The following is a 16,425-nucleotide window of genomic DNA, read 5'->3' on the forward strand; positions in this document are numbered from 1 at the left end:
TAGTCAGATTAATTGAGCTTCTGAATAGACTGACCAGCAAAACAAGATAAAGGCAAAGTGAAAAACCACAAGGAGTGTCTTAAGGCCAAAGAAGAGAAATCCATCCATTTTGGCAAGAGTCTTTCTTAGTAATGAGACCCCTGCTACTTGGTTCACTGAGGCAGCCTGCACCCTGGGGTCTAGCCAATAGCTTCCCCATAGAGGGCTTGCAGCACTTGCTCTGATCCCCCCAAAAGCCTCAGGATGGAACCCAAATGTAGAGTTGTGCAATAACTGGACTCCTCTAATATCCCTTCACACGGGATATACAATGGTGATTGGGAGCCTTTGAAATAATTGCACTTGGCCTAAATCAATTCTGCCTTTGGTTACAATCAGATAATACTGTTTTAAATTGTTGTCTAATGTATTTGTGGGTTGTTAAACATCAAGTGCCTTTCATTTCACAGAAAATGGGTTTTGACTGTATAAAGCAATCTTTATGGGAAGTTTGTATTTCTCTTTATGCTTGTGAAGTGCTTTGGGACAGAGGTCAGTATAAAATCTAGATTTATTATTATTATTAGCAATAGTAAAAGTGTTATAAAGCCATTTATTCTGCCTTTAATATTGATAGCTGAAGGGAAAAAAGGCTGATTCTCCTATATGCAATGGCAGATCCGCCCAGAATTATAAACATCCATCTTTGTCATGTGCTCCAAGTCCTCACTAAAGGTATGTTGAGAGAGGCTAAATGATGGTTTTGGCAACAGAGCTTTGGGCCTGGGCTGTCTGCAGTTGAAAGCTATGCCTTCCTCAATGGGCAGAGTCATGGGAAAGAAGTATGCAGAAATGGAGTATCAAAAAGCATCTAATGCTCATCCCAAACTATAAGAAGATTTGCTCAGGTTTTATTTTTATTTTCATATTTATTTATTAGTCTTCACTAGAATGATTTTAATGAAGTTATCTATAGGCTTTTAATGCAGTGCAGGGTAGAAGAACAAAGAGTGATTTCACTGGCCCACTGGAAATAAGATTTTAAAACTGTATTTTCAGATCTTTTGAGTCAAGCCAGACACAGACTGTGCACTCTGACATTGGGTTTTCATGTGCATTCTTTATCTGGAATTCCTCAATAGCAAATAAATATTTTTCATTCAGACATGTACTACACGGGAGAAATGGAAAAAGGTCTATTTTTCATGAAAGTCAACTTCTAGGAACCTTTAATTATTTATTCTGTTGAGCTTGTTAAATTTGTTTATGAGACTGCAAAGGTTGTTTCGGTAAATATCAGCAAACACATAAACTCAGTTTATGACAGCGATGGCCAACCTATGACATGCGTCAGAGGTGACACTCAAACTCATTTTTTTGGTTGATTTTTCTTTAAATGGCATTTAAATATATAAAATAAATATCAAAAATATAAATCTTTGTTTTACTATGGTTGCAAATATCAAAAAATTTTTATATGTGACACGGCACCAGAGTTAAGTTAGGGTTTTTCAAAATGATGACACACCAAGCTCAAAAGGTTCGCCATCACTGGTTTATGATGTTGTATAGTTCTTCATAGGAGATAATGAAGTAATGCAAGCTGGACTTCCTCAAATTCCAGCTTGCATTACTTATCTCAACAAAATCCCAGTCCCTTACTTGGCATTATAGTAAACTAGAGGAAATGCAGTGAAGCTGAAGGACTGCTCATGGAAAGTTGTTTTAATATGGGAGAAACCAGAATATGTTTAAGTGCTGCAAAGAAGATCAAATAGACAGATCACACTGATGATACAGGGCAGAGCATGAATAATTAATAGTATGTGGTTCCCAAGAAGATATAATAGGAAGAATCCAGAGTATAAGTGAAATTGAGAGAAAGAGAGCAAAGAGGCTTCCAGATAAGGGGACAGGAACTCTTCTCCCTTGCCTTCTCTACTTTCTCTTTAAGAGATGATCACCTACTAAGAGGATGAAGGACATAGGAGACATGTTCTGCAGATACCAGAATTGGATGAGCCAAGATAGGTCCACACTGACTGAAGGCTCAGTTTAAGCTGAGACCATGAATTTATAACAAAGTCAACTTGCCAGATGGAATAATTTTATCCAGCAGTGCTTAGCTGACCAGGTAACACTAAGAGAAGACAAGTGGCTGGGTTACTGATTTCCAGTAGTATTTAAGGTCAGGAATGTTCAGATAAGGAAGGTCAACTTGCAGAGGTTAAAACTAAACCTAAATGAAATGGAAAGAGGGAGAACCCTTAACTGTCTTGACCTTGAGGGGCTGTTTCCAATCCCACCTAGCAAGGGAGGATCTAGGACAGAAATGCTAGAAGTCAGAGTTCTTGAACACAAAAGCCCAGAGACTTCCTCTTTGTTCTCTGCACCTCTACCTCCCTCCTGGTTTGGATATGTGGGGAAAATGCCTGTATTTTAGCACACAATAGGTCCTCAAAAATGATGACTGAGTGTGTAACAAGTCTGTGATGTTCTCTTTAAAAAGCAACACTGGGGCTCTTGAATCTTGGCCACTGACATGCCATCCAGACTGAGGAAGACCTGAAAACTTCAGGGCCATGTGAGCACAGCCACGGCCCCATTGACAAGCACAGGAAGCACGGCGGGTTGCGGGGGGGATGGTAATGCTGGTGGCTTGCATCATCACAGGATCAACTTCGACAAATATCAACCACTTTGGGAAAGTTGGTATGAGGCATTACCACTTAAAGAGGAAACAGAACTTCTGCCCAACGGTCAACCTTGATAAACTGTGGACCCTGGTCAGTGAGCAGACACGGGGAAATGCTGCCAAAAGCAAGACTGGAGCTGCTCCGATCATTGATGTGGTGCAATCAGGCTACTACAAAGTTCTGGGGAAGGGAAGGCTCCCAAAGAAGCCTGTCATCGTGAAGGCCAAGTTCTCCAGCAGAAGAGCTGAGGAGAAGATTAAGGGTGTTGGAGTGGCCTGTGTCCTGATAGCTTGAAGCTACATGGAGGGAATTTCATTAAAATGTCCACAAGTACTTTTGTCTTCTGGTCTGAGTGTAGGTCCTTTGGCATCTCTACTTCCCTACTTGTACTTAGAAGGAAAATCTCCCTAACAGGCTGTAGGAGTTACGGTATGAAGGCCTGGGGTCTTCTGCAAACTTCCCTGAGAAAGAAAGTATGCAAGAGATAGCACGGACACTTAGAGGCCTTTGGGCCATTGCCTGACTTTTCATTTATAAAGTGAGAATGATACCTGTTGGTAATGTGTCTGTGTGTGTAGATAAGTATTAAATAGTTGAAAGGCCTGTTTGCATTATGTACTCAAAAAAAAAATGGAACAATGGGAACTCAGCATTTTTTATTTATTATTTAGTCTGAGCAAAGGACAACTTATTTATATATTAGTAGTTGCAAGTGGCTTTTGCTATAACACTTCGCAAAGAAATCATGCTCCTTTCCCTTTGCTAGTAAAAATAAAAGGAAGGAAGAATGAAAGGAAGAAAGGAAACAGGGAGGGGAGAAGGGAAGCAGGGAGGGAGAGAGGGAAGGGAGACGGGGAGAAGGGAAAGGGAGAAAGACAAAAATTTTAAAAAGATAGTTTTCTATATGTTTTGAAATATGCCTAAGAAAATGACTAATAAATGGTCTAATGAATTCTTAAGTAATTCAAGAACTCAAACTGTCACAATTCATTATGGTTTTCGATTCATTTTAAAATCTGTAAAGCTCTTACTTGGCCTTGTTACTTCTCTCTGGTCTGATAATAGAGCTTAGTAGTCTGTATTAGATACCAACTTGGTTTTATATGGCTTTTAAAGATTTAAAGCCATAGAAGCTTTGATGAACAGAAGTTGGTCCAAAAACTAAGGTGCATTTGATCATGTAAAGAAAATTCATAATTAATTATGTTTTAGTATATTAGCACATGAGGATTACTTTTTAATTGCTGGAGAGGCTCCTTCCCCTGGTTTTAGGTATAGAGTATGATAGGTAATTAGACATTTAAGTACTGAACCTAATTCAATACACTGCAATTTTAAAATATAAATGTGAGTATTCATATTCTCTTGATTATAAAGGCATTTTTCTTTGGCATGACTTTGAAATGCAGTTGATTGAATTTCAGAGTAGCTCAATTTAGAAGCAGAAATTTATTGATCTTAGAGTTGACTTGGAAAACATTGAAAAAAATGCGGTTAGAAACAGGAGTAGCAGAGAGAAGTGTCGAAAATGAACTATTGAGGACTTGCAATGCCATTCCAGAAAATTTTTTCTGCTTAAAAAACTTTGCAACAGCGTTACTCTCCATGTTTTCATCCACATACGTTTGTGAATCTTTGTTCTCAGTGATGCATTTTGTTAAGTCTCGTAATAGGAGTAGCCTGACAAATGAAAGTAGTAGCTCATGTATATCTCTGAAGGTCACGAAATATAAACCTGATGTAAAATCTCTGTCATCAGTGATGCAGCAGCAAAAGTCCCACTGATAATGTCAAACGGAGTCATAAGTTCTCTGTCGGACTATCAGTGTACATGTATACATTAAAAAATAAATGTATTTTTCATCATATATACTGTGTTTGTGTCACTCAAATGAATGTTATTATTTCTTCAAGGTTCTTCACATACGTACACCTTAAGAGATATCAAGTAGGCGTAACATGTTCTCAAAAAATTAGGGTTGGCACGCAGAAGAATTTTGAGTCAGAGATTTTGCTGGTTTTGGCACGCACTCACAAAAAGGTTGCCCAGCCCTGTTCTAGCACAATGCCTAGCCCCTGATGAGCCCTCTCTTAGCAGGGATGGGGAGGAGCCTGGAGGAGCTTTTCCATCCTTTATTGAGCTAAGAACAACTTGGCAGGTTGTTCCTTCTTCAAGTATCTAGGATTCTCAATTAAAATAGCAGAGATATGTCTGTCTGCTCAGTTCTGCAGTTTAAACCTGATGGGTTCTAGACATAACCCATATTCTACCTCCCAAGCTACTGTGGATAGATAATCCCTAATTTATTTTCCTACTGGTTATTAAAAGAACAAGATAAAATTAGTATTGATCAGCCTGTGCCTGCTATCCAGTGCTGTGCTGATGCCCATTTGATTCAATACATGGTCTCAGAGGTTCCCCATGTCACTAGACGAAAAGGCCTCTCCACCTACACCCCTACCCCACATCTTGAAAAGATCACAATATCTTGATATGCAAAGGATTTTCAGTTTATAAAGTATTTTCCAGTTTTTTTATCACAATTACCTTGGAAGCCAAGAGAAATTTGAATTTTGAGGCCAAAATGACTCAGGATCCCAAAGCTAATGAGTGGTAAAGCCAGGACCCAATTTCAGTTCCCAAAAATCAGATCCAAAAACCAGTTCCTTAATTTCTTGTTCACTGCCTCTCTGTTCTGGCACTCTAGTCACAGTAAACATCTTGACCCAGCAGTTCTCAGATTTGGGTTCGCACAAGGATCATCTGGGGCGTCTGTGAAAATACAGATGCACAGGCCCTACCTCCAGAGATTCAGATTCACTAATTCTGGGTGAGGCGTAGGAATTTGCAGGTGATGCTGATGTGACACCACACTTGGAAAAACCTAGAATTGTTAGAACTCTGTTATTCTCTGAAAATGTCCTCTCAGAAGACCAGGCCATTTTCTCACTACCTTTCACAGAGATAGAGACAATATTAGTATCAGAAAGCTTAGACCACATTGTGCGGCAGTAACAAAATATTCCCAACATTAGTGACTTGCAAAAGCCAAGACTGATTCATGGACTCACATTTATGTCCTTATGAACTGGACATGAATATACTATACTGTTGGGGAGCACACGAGACTTGATTGGAAAGTTTGTAAGGAGGACATTCTGAGAAAAGGGAAGTGTGTGTAAGGCCGTCTGCTCTGTTTATCGGAATTCTGACTTAGGGAAGACTTAGGGGAGTGTCGAAGGTGGCGCCCCTGATTATTCCCTGACCTTTCCAAACAAGTCTGTGTATGTGCAGACCCTCAGGTGTTTACTGGAATCCTTGATCTTAATCTTTGGGTGCCTTTGGTTAAAGGACACTACAAACACATGTATCCTCCCAAAATTACTTTCCCCTACTGATCATATCTTCAAGATAAACTTTATTTCAAATTGCTGTTACAATAAAAGGCTAATGAGGCAGGCAATCAACATTGCCTGGCTCCTTCAGCCAGGTCATCCCTTAGTCCTCTCTTTCACAGTGAAACTGTGTCAGAGTATCTGTTTATCCATTGTTCAGGGGCTGCTGGTCAGCCCCAGCCCTATACAGTATGTCCTTTCCATTTGGAGATCTGGGACAGTCCCAATCATGAATATTCTGACATCATGGTAAAGGGAAAAGGGAGATGAGAGAAACTCTTAATGGTTCTTAAAGGAAGTGTCATATTTCATTTCTACTTATACTTCATTGGCCAAAGAAAATCATATTGGTTTTGACAGCAGCCCAAGCCTGCTGTCAAGGAGTTAGGAAGTAGACTCCTCCTTTAAAAATTGGCTGGAAGCTAGTGCTGATTTTCACAATAATAATAGGGGTTTTACCTGAAGTCTTGACTGAGTCTAACTGTCTATTTTTATTGAAATAACCAAGTTTCTTTCTTCCAACTAATTATTTGCTGACTAAGTTTTATATTTTGCCACTATAATATGCTCCCATTCTTTCTTAAAAAATAATTTTATTGATTTAGAGAGGGAGAGAGAAACACCATGATGAGAGAGAGTCATTGATCAGCTGCCTCCTACACTCCTCCGACTGGGGATCAAGCCCACAATCTGGGCATGTGCCCTGACCAGCAATCAAACTGTGACCTCCTAGTTCAGAGGTTGACGCTCAACTGCTCAGCCACACCAACCAGGCTGCTCCCATTCCATAACAATCCTTTTCCACCTTTGGCAGTGGGTTATGCTGTTGCTGGGGCACTGTAGGCCCCAAATGTAGTTTACTGCACACTTGCATTTGCATTCCACACCCTATACAACAGCAACTTGGGGAATGTCAGAGAGCCAGTTTCGGCCCAATCTCTGCAGGTCATGCCAAGGGACCCCACCTGCCAGAGGGACCCCGCTCACTCCGCAGATGCCTTTCGAGCCACGACACCACCCTAGATTCGACTGGCCAGGGAGGGACTGTGGAAGGTAGGCTCCGGGGTATGTCTGGTCCATCTCGCCCAGCCCCACCCTGACAGCCACCTTCCAATTAATTTCCTTTCAATGTGCACAGTCCATGCACAGGGTCACTATAAATATATAGATTGTAAGTATGATTTCTGGCTCTAACAATCACCATATGCTATTATTTCAGTACTGTAATTCTATCAGTGCTTCGTGTTAGTTTATGACAAATGTATTGTTTTTGTGATGCCATTAATATTATTGATGGTGGTGATAGAAACTCAGGTCATTTATTAAATAAGCTCCTTCCTACTTTCTTTTTTTAAAACCCATCACTAGTAGGCCTTTTTTTTTTTTTTTTTTTTGACTGCTGATTAGAGGTAGAATTCCTAAAGTAACTAATAAAAATACAATATCAGACCACATAACATTGGCAAAAACCTGTACTTTGGCCCTGGCCGGTGTAGCTCAGTTCAGCTTCTTCCCATGCACCGAAAGGTTGCCAATTCAATTCCCTGTCAGGGCACATGCCCAAGTTGTGGGCTTGATCTCCGGTAGGGGGCATGCAGGAAGCAGCCAATAGATGTTTTGCTCTCACACTGATGTTTCTCTCTCTTTCCCTCTCCTTTCCTCTCTCTCTCTCTCTAAAAAAAATAAATAAATAAAATCATCAAAAATATTTTTTATAAAACCTGTGCTTTGAAAATGGACCAGAATTTGGGTGCTAACACTGACATTTTGAAGCTGTTTAGCCTTGGCAGTTACTCTGACCCCTGTAAGACACAGAAAATTATTATATCTGCCCCACAGAACTCTTTAGAGGAAAACATAATATCACCTGTAAGATGCTTTTTGCAGTCCCTGAGCTCAAGGCATTTTAGCTAATATTATAAATAAATAACTTGTAGATATTTGCTCGTTTACACAAGGATCTGTCCAAAAGCCATACATGAGGGATATTATTTTCACATATATCTTTTTCTGGATCTTCCTTACTGTAGAAAGTGGCATCCAGAGGGCAAGGAAAGCTTTCTAGGTTTCATGAACAGGACATTGAGTGCTGTATTAATTTAATCTTGGACTGTTGATGACCTGAGTCACACTTTCCCAGACTTCCCAGGAGAAACACATTTTCACTTTGTGAAAATAAGATTTGCCCTTTGTAATAAAATTCTACTTTACCTTCAATCGGAATTCTAAAGTGTATTAGTTTTAAAATGATTAAATCATTTCTTCAGTAGCTTAATTATTTTTATGCAGAGAGCATCCAAGAGGAGAATCGTTATTAAACACTCCAAAGAGAAAAAAAAGTCTCTTAAAGCAGGACCGGCTGTTTAAGAAATAATCCATTGAATTCTTGCAGCCCTTTCTTCCAGATAAAAAGCAACAGCAAGGATCGCTAAAGAAACTCATCACTGCAAAATCTACACCCAAAAGAAAGTGTCTAATTGAGTGAGATGGCAGTACAAAGGACTGAAATGCACTTGTCTTTGTAGAGAGAACAAAGATGTCTCTGGCAATTACAACCACGTTTGTTTGTTTTAGCTGTGCTCAAAGGCAAGCCTAGAGAAACCTCAGCATTTGGGGTGCTGGCTGGGGTGCCCTTCCTCCAAGGCAAGTGGCAGAAACACGTGTGTGGGGAGAAAATAATAAACAGATCAGTCTTTGGTATGAGACTATTTAAATGTATTATAAAATTATAGTCTCATAATTTTTAGTATTCAGCAGTTCTATGTTTAATTGTTATCTATTATATGGATATATATTTTATGTTCATGTGGAGATAAGCCATAATAGAACTGAAACAAATTCGTCTCCTGGGACCTTCATTAATTTGGCTGGCAAGGCTCTTCAGATCCAGGACTATTCTCCCATTTTAGAATATTCTGTTTCCTGTACCTTCACACCTGTACCATAGGCTCTGGCCAAACCTACGAGTTTGTGGTCTCCAAATGAGTCATGCCCTCTGATAGTTTTAGCAGCTGTTTCCTCTCCTGGCCCTTCCTCCTCCCAACTCAAGCATGCTTCTTGCCCAGTGTACTTCTACTCTCAGGAGGCCTCCCTCACTTCCACAGGCAGAGTTCCTTGTTCCCGGTATTGTGCCCATGGTGCTCAGTGCCACACTTCCTTCAGGGCTCAGAACCCTGCACACTATTTACTGGTATGTCTTCCTATGAGACAGAGATAATCACTTTCATGTGCCAAGTATCAAGCATAACCCTTGACTCAGAGAGAACCTTAATCAATATTTCAATGAATAAATAAATCAATGAATATGAACTAATGAATAAAAATCTATCTCTAAAATAATAGGATGCTTTTGCTTTTTTTTTTAGCCTTTCTGAAACTGGCATTTTCCCTAGAGCTTCATGAAAGTCAAGCTGTTGTTGGCTGTTTGGTTTGGACAGACAAGGACTTGCATATTCACTGTCTTCCACCATTATCCTGAGGAACAGCTAGACCAGGTTAGAAACTGCAGTCAGGGAAAGCTCTGTGAAAGTGGGACCAAAGCTAGCTCTCTCATTTCTGGAAAGGATTTAAAAGGCTAATAAAAAGAAAAAGAGAGAGAGAGAGAGAGAGAGAGACAGAGAGAGAGAGAGAAGGAAAAGAGCCCTAGCTGGTTTGGCTCAATGGATAGAGCATCAGCCTGCGGACTGGAGGGTTCCCAGTTCAATTCCAGTCAAGGGCACATGCTTGGGTTGTGGGCTCAATCCCCAGTGCGGGGTGTGCAGGAGGCAGCCAATCAATGATTCTCTCTCATCACTGATGTTTCTCTCTCTCCCTCTCACTCTCTCTCTGAAATCAATAAAAATATATTTCTAAAAAAAGAGAGAATAAGAAAAAAAGGGAAAGAAAATAAAAGAAAAAGCTAATTTGTAAAACTATTCAATCTAGGATAACCAGGTAATCCCATTTTTGCTCCCTGAAAAAATAAAGTTTATTCAAGTCTTCAATAGATTGATACAAATTAGCAAATATATAAAATAACAGGACTTCAGATTTAGGACTGATAAAATGCAGAACAATAGGTCAAGAATAAAAATCTTGAAAAATGAAGAATAAAGGTCAAGTTCCTATCTGACTTATCTGTGGATCCCAAGCTCTGGCCTCTAAGAGCACATGGTGACAAGTGAGCAAATGCAGGTCACAGAACAGACGCCAGCTGGAACATACCCCAACACGTGCCTCAAAACTAGGAAAGCCACACCTGCTCTGGTGAGGTAGAGGGACTTCTTTTACACAATCCCTCATCATTCCAGAGGAAGGTATTAGAAAGGGGTACAAGGTGTAAAATGTTAGCTCTATGACAACCCTGTTCTTGTGCCTACCCAAGAAACTAGATGGCCTTGGTGCTTCACATTAAAAGTAAGTATTCAAGCCGAAACCGGTTTGGCTCAGTGGATAGAGCGTCAGCCTGCGGACTGAAAGGTCCCAGGTTCGATTCCGGTCAAGGGCATGTACCTGGGTTGCGGGCACATCCCCAGTAGGAGATGTGCAGGAGGCAGCTGATCAATGTTTCTCTCTCATCGATGTTTCTAACTCTCTGTCTCTCTCCCTTCCTCTCTGTAAAAAATCAATAAAATATATATTTTTTTAAAAAAGTAAGTATTCAATATCTACCCAAGTCCAAGTCTGTGATGCCACCCCCCATGTGGTCACCCTCTGCCCAAGAGGGGTTGTCAGTCTAGCAAAGGAGGACAGACAAATAAATTAATGCAGTAATCTGCTCTGGGAAACAGTATAGAATGGGTTTAGGTTGCTGTGGGGCTAAAATGGTACAGACACTATGGAAAACAGTATGGAGGCTCCTCAAAAAATTAAGAATAGAGCTACCATATTACCCAGCAACCACTCTTCTGGATATCTATCTGAAATTTTTGAAAATATTTATTTGCAAAGATATATGCACCCCTATGTTCATTGCAGCATTATTAACAGTGTTCAAGACATGGAAACAACCAAAGTGTCCTTCAATATATGATTAGATAAAAATGATGTGATACATATATACCATGGAATCCTACTCAGCCATAAGAAAAGATGCACTATTGCCATTTAGGACAACACAATGGATCTTGAGAATATCGTCTTAAGTGAAATAAGTCAGACAGAAAAATCCAAGAACCATATGTGGGATATAAAACTGAAAGCAACAAATGAACAAACAAGGCAAATAAACAAACAAAAACTCATATACACAAACAACAGTATGGTGGTTACCAGAGGGAAGGGGGGTGGGGTAATAAAGGATAAAGTCAGTCAAATATATGGTGATGGAAGAAGATCTGACTTTGGATGGTAGACTCACAATGCAATATACAGATAATGTATCATATAATTGCACACATGAAACCTATTTAATCTTATTAGCCAATGTTACCCCAATAACTTCAATTTAAAAAAAAGAAAAAAAAGTCCCTCAGGGAGGCTCAGAGGAACAGGAAAGGGTTCAAAAACAAAGTTAGCTCCAAAACAGATGTTTAAGAAATAATGGTGGCTGCTATGGAGCAGGGCTCAGGTAGCATACAGTGTGGATGAGGGGGCTCCACAGAGCCAGGTTTGCTCTCCAGGGGAGTATGCTTGGGGGACTTCTGACAGTTGATGGGACTAGAGCACTAAGGATGTGGGGAGAGCACTGAGGAGTTGGGGCAGGTAGGAGGCTGCGTGGTAAAGGGGCCTGATTATTAATGGTTTAATGTACCACAGTGGAGAGTCTGGAGTCTAGCCTATAAAGGATCGGAGACCCTTAAAAAGATCAGAAAGGGTGAGAGGGCCCAGAAATGAAGCCATTTTTTACTCTTTAATTCACACATGATATTCATTGATCCTGAGACTCTCTAAGCAATCATTTGTGCTAAACACCAAAAACTTCCAATAATTATAACTCATTTCCATTTACTTGCTCCTGTCCTACATAAACTACTGTAAATCTGTATGCTTTTAATTGTCTGAGATATTTGCTTTACTCAGAACCAAGCCTGTCCCTTCCAGCATGATGGTATGTTCCCCTATTAGGTCACAGAATATGGGCAAGATTTAACTCCCAACTTCTACCTGAAAGGTCACCCAACCACACAGCTTACGCACTACTATGTTAAAATCTTGTTATGATTTCCAAACCCTCACATTATACCAAATGTAAGTCCAGCTTTCTCCATAATATATCCAATGTCATGCACCAGACATTCTATCCCTAGATGCCCCTACAACAGAATTACCTAGGTCCCAGACCAAACCTCCTGGATGAAGAAGAATGGGAGTAGGAATTGGGACTCTGTATTACAGCATGGTCCCTGGTCCAGATTTAGGCAAACTTATAGAAAAACAGGCCTCATGAGTACTTTGAAGGTATTGAGTAAAAGTAATTTAGGAATTTAAGGGAAATAGATGTCTATAGTTCCCCCAAAATATAAAGTTCATAAGCTGAAAACATTAACAGTAACTGCTATAAAGGCTTGTGTGCTTTGCTAAATTAAATGATTCTTTGGCATCTCACTTCTCCCCGCTTCGGTATCCTCACTTCTGATGTCGAGGTTATTGACTTCACACCTCTTCTTTCCAATGTCAGTTTCTTTTGTCTGAAGCCTTACTTGAAAGCATTAGGAAAATGTTTTTGTCTCTGTTCTCCCGGAGCAAAAGTCACCTATTCAGGAAGCTGTAGTTAACTCAGTCATATACTTTTGGCTTAGCTAGCCATTAAATAAGTATGGGTGGGTAGTAAATGTTCAGGAGTTGGGAGAGGCTGGGAGAAAGAATGAAGGACCTGGATTTGGGGGGATGGGTTAGAATTCACCAAGAATGAGGAACGTGGGAGGGCCCTGGAAGCCAGTGCAGAGGCACCCTAGCCAAGGCAGGCTTGGGGATATTGACTTTAAAACAGAATGTGGCATAATGGGAGTTAACAGCAAATTTAATATTGTTCAGTGTTCAAAGGAACCTTTTTCTTTGTGGAGTAAAGATGAAGCTATTTCACTGGATATAAGAAAGGCAGTATTTCTGATTGTCCCTGTGTATTTTTAGCTGTTGAGATAACTATCTTATACCCACAGTTAATGCATGATTTTCAGGGTTCAGATTTTCTGTGTTGCAGATTTGAGTATGACATTTTGGGATCTCTTTGTGTTGAAGGAAGATAGATGTCTTTCTTTTTTAATGATTTAGAATAATTTTTATCTGAATTCTAACAGATTTTGTTCTTTTTGGAGACCCTTTTCTCTTTTTAAAATGACAAAGGAAGAGAAAAATAGAGGTAGAAATCATTTCAAAAACATCTCGTCCACTCTCCTGCCCCATGTGGGAACGTATTTCCATTTGAGTCATTTTGGACACTAATTTGTTTGGACACAAATGCCGTGACATTCAAACAGAACATCCAAGTCTGGGTTTGCTCCAGACACCAGACACTAGAAGTGCTAAAATGAGGAACACATGAGGTTTTGAGTTTAAAACATGTCAAGTCACGGCATAAAAATACTAGTTTATTGATTTTAAGGAGTCCATGCTCACTTCCAAGCACTGTGATAAAAGGGTGCCATTTTGCACTAGCCATCCAATGAACTTATACAATTTGGTACTGCATCTTTTTTCTTTAAAGAACTTTTTTAAAGAATATTTTTTATTGCTTTTAGAGAGAGAGGAAGGGACAGGGAGAGAGAAATATCGACAAGAGAGAAACACTGATCAGCCATCTCCTGCACGCTCCCTACTGGAGATCGAGCCTGCAACCTGGACATGCGCCATGATCTGGAACCAAACTGGGAGCCTTTTGGTGCATGTGAGGATGCTCAACCAGCTGAGCCACACGAGCCAATGTGGTACTGCGTCTTCATGGAAGACACCATTGGAATATTAGGCAAGTTTTTATTTTGCAACTCAAAAAATGTACATGAAACACTTTTCAAGACATTTTGGAAGGAGCTGATTCATATTACATGGAAGTCACACTCATATTCTGCTTGCAGGAGGAGAAATTGAACAACTTCACAAGACTATAAGCTTTGTGAAGATGGAGACTGTATCTTTTGTTTACATGATTTTTCTTCAGTGCCTATTATTGCCTGAAAATAATAGGTTTTGTAAAATGTTTTTTAAATAAACACATTATTTAATGGGAATTAATAAGTTTGGACCTACCATTTCATCTTTAGAAAGTTATTCTAAAGAATTAAGCTGAAATGAGATCAAGGATTTAGCTATGTAAATTCTCATCATGATGCTGTTAGTGATGCCCAAAGAAAGTATGAGGGAGAAATGTAAAACATGGGAGGGGCTTAAATTATGATACGTTCACAAAATGGAGTACTATGAAGTTATTAAATTAGTGTTATATAAAAGTATTTAACAATAGGAAAAGATTAATTTGGTTAATAAATATAAAATTAGATTATCAACATTTATCAAAATGAATATAGCATTTATTATATGGTCTTGAAATGAAAAATAACTGTATTTCCTTATTTTGTTTATTCTTTACTTACTATCTTGAACATTATATATATATTTGTAACAATAAGATATTATTAAAAACAAAATTAAAAGATTTTCCTCCTCTCTCTACCTCTCACCTGAAAATTACAGGATGATACAAAATTGATACTTGCATCAATTAAGTTATATCAGAGATCATTAGCAAATTTCTTTACTTTCTGTTTAGACAAAAATTCAAAGAAAGACTCAGTGTTTAAAAGGTACAAAGGGACATATGTTTTCATTAAGAAATGGAATTCTGAATTCAATTAGAATTTTTGGTGCCATTGGAAAACAATAATAAACCACAATCTAATCAACTAAAGGAAGTTTGACAATAATACAGAGTTCTGGGGAAAGGAAGGCTCCACTTTGTGTATATTCTGGTTGTGGTCAGCCATGATCTAGAGTCCCCATCAAAGAAGTGATGCTTTTGAGAGGAGACATGGCTATAAAGACCCCTGTTAAGATGCCAAGTGACTAACAGTGAGGATCACTGTGCTCAAACCAATGAATGTATAGATTGGCATCAATGACCATCCTTATCAGCTGGCATATGTTCCCTATCTTAGTCAGCTTAGGCTGGTATAACAAAATACCAATACCAAAGTGGCTCAAACAATAAACACTTTCTTACAGTTGAGAGGCTGAGAAATCCAAGGTCAAGGTGCCAGCAGGTTCTGGGTGAGGTACCTCTTCCTAGTCTATAGACAGCCACTTTCTCTCTACCTGTTCAAATGACATGGCCTTTTGTCATTGCTAGTTTCTAGCCCATTGTAGATGAAAATACAACTCTGAGGAATGATTAATGAATTTTGCACAAAATAAAGTCTACAATGTGGAGCTGATTGGTACCTAGTGAAGAGCAATACCATGTGTTGAGAAGGAAGCCACTGCCAAGAAGAAGTAGGAGGTAGCATTTACTGAGGACCTTCCAGGTGCCAAGAATGGCTTCCTCCATTATTCGATCCAAGCTTCACATGATTTCTACAAGCTGGAATTGTGGTTTACATTTTACTCGTGAGAAAAACAAGCCTCAGACAGGTTAGGTCACATAGATGAGAAATCATGGAATTGACCTTAGAACCCAGTGCTGGCTGGGTCCAAAGCTAGTGGTCTTCTCACCTAATCATGTAAATTACTGGAATTCAATTTCTTGCAGAGGAGGGATCCTTGTCTTGTTCACTGATGTAACCCAAGCATATAGAATTATCCACATAGTGACTGTTCAGAAATTATTTTTTGAATAAATAAGTAAATGAATTAATCAAGACAAAACTACAACAGCATGGAAACATCAAAAGTCTAGCATCTTTCTTCTTGAGCTGAGTCTTCATAGACATTGCAGATTGTCTAAAACTGGATGGCTGTGTCTTGGTTTTGCAAAGTGTTATGAGTGACAAAGTACACACATCTCAATATGGTTCACAAAAATAATTGCTAAAAGATGAATGGACTAGATAAATACTCATTTTGGTTGGAGAGATGACTCCCATTGGACAGTAACAACATGCCACCCTACAGGCTCTTTTTCTCCTGCCCATTGAGACTGCCACCTGTCCTCACTACAGCTGCCCATTGAGACAGGAGAGCTGCCAAGCAGAGATGGAACCAGGGCAAGCTGCCATCAGCTTATACAGCCAACCTGATGTCTTCCTCCTTTGCAGCTGGCTTTACACTTATTATTTCAGTCCTGTCCTTGAATATGGTTCAAGCAAAGCAATTTAACATTTTAGTCAGTTTCCAATTCAGCGCATTCCCAATTCAATTTAAACTATGCCAAGCAGCATTTACAGTCATCTCTCATAGGCATTTCCCCTGAGCAATTTCCCCCATGCAATTTCTATCAGAGACTTAA

General features: G+C 39.4%; 1 pseudogene; it reads left to right on the plus strand.

The window, feature by feature from the left end:
• The first annotated feature begins 2,521 nt into the window (after window positions 1-2,521).
• Window positions 2,522-2,969, plus strand: LOC139011659 (large ribosomal subunit protein uL15-like; annotated as a pseudogene).
• Window positions 2,970-16,425: the final 13,456 nt, after the last annotated feature.

The sequence above is a fragment of the Myotis yumanensis genome, unplaced genomic scaffold (genome assembly GCF_028538775.1).
Source record: "Myotis yumanensis isolate MYYU_CA2020_CCGP unplaced genomic scaffold, mMyoYum1.0.hap1 SCAF_5, whole genome shotgun sequence".
NCBI lineage: Eukaryota > Metazoa > Chordata > Mammalia > Chiroptera > Vespertilionidae > Myotis > Myotis yumanensis.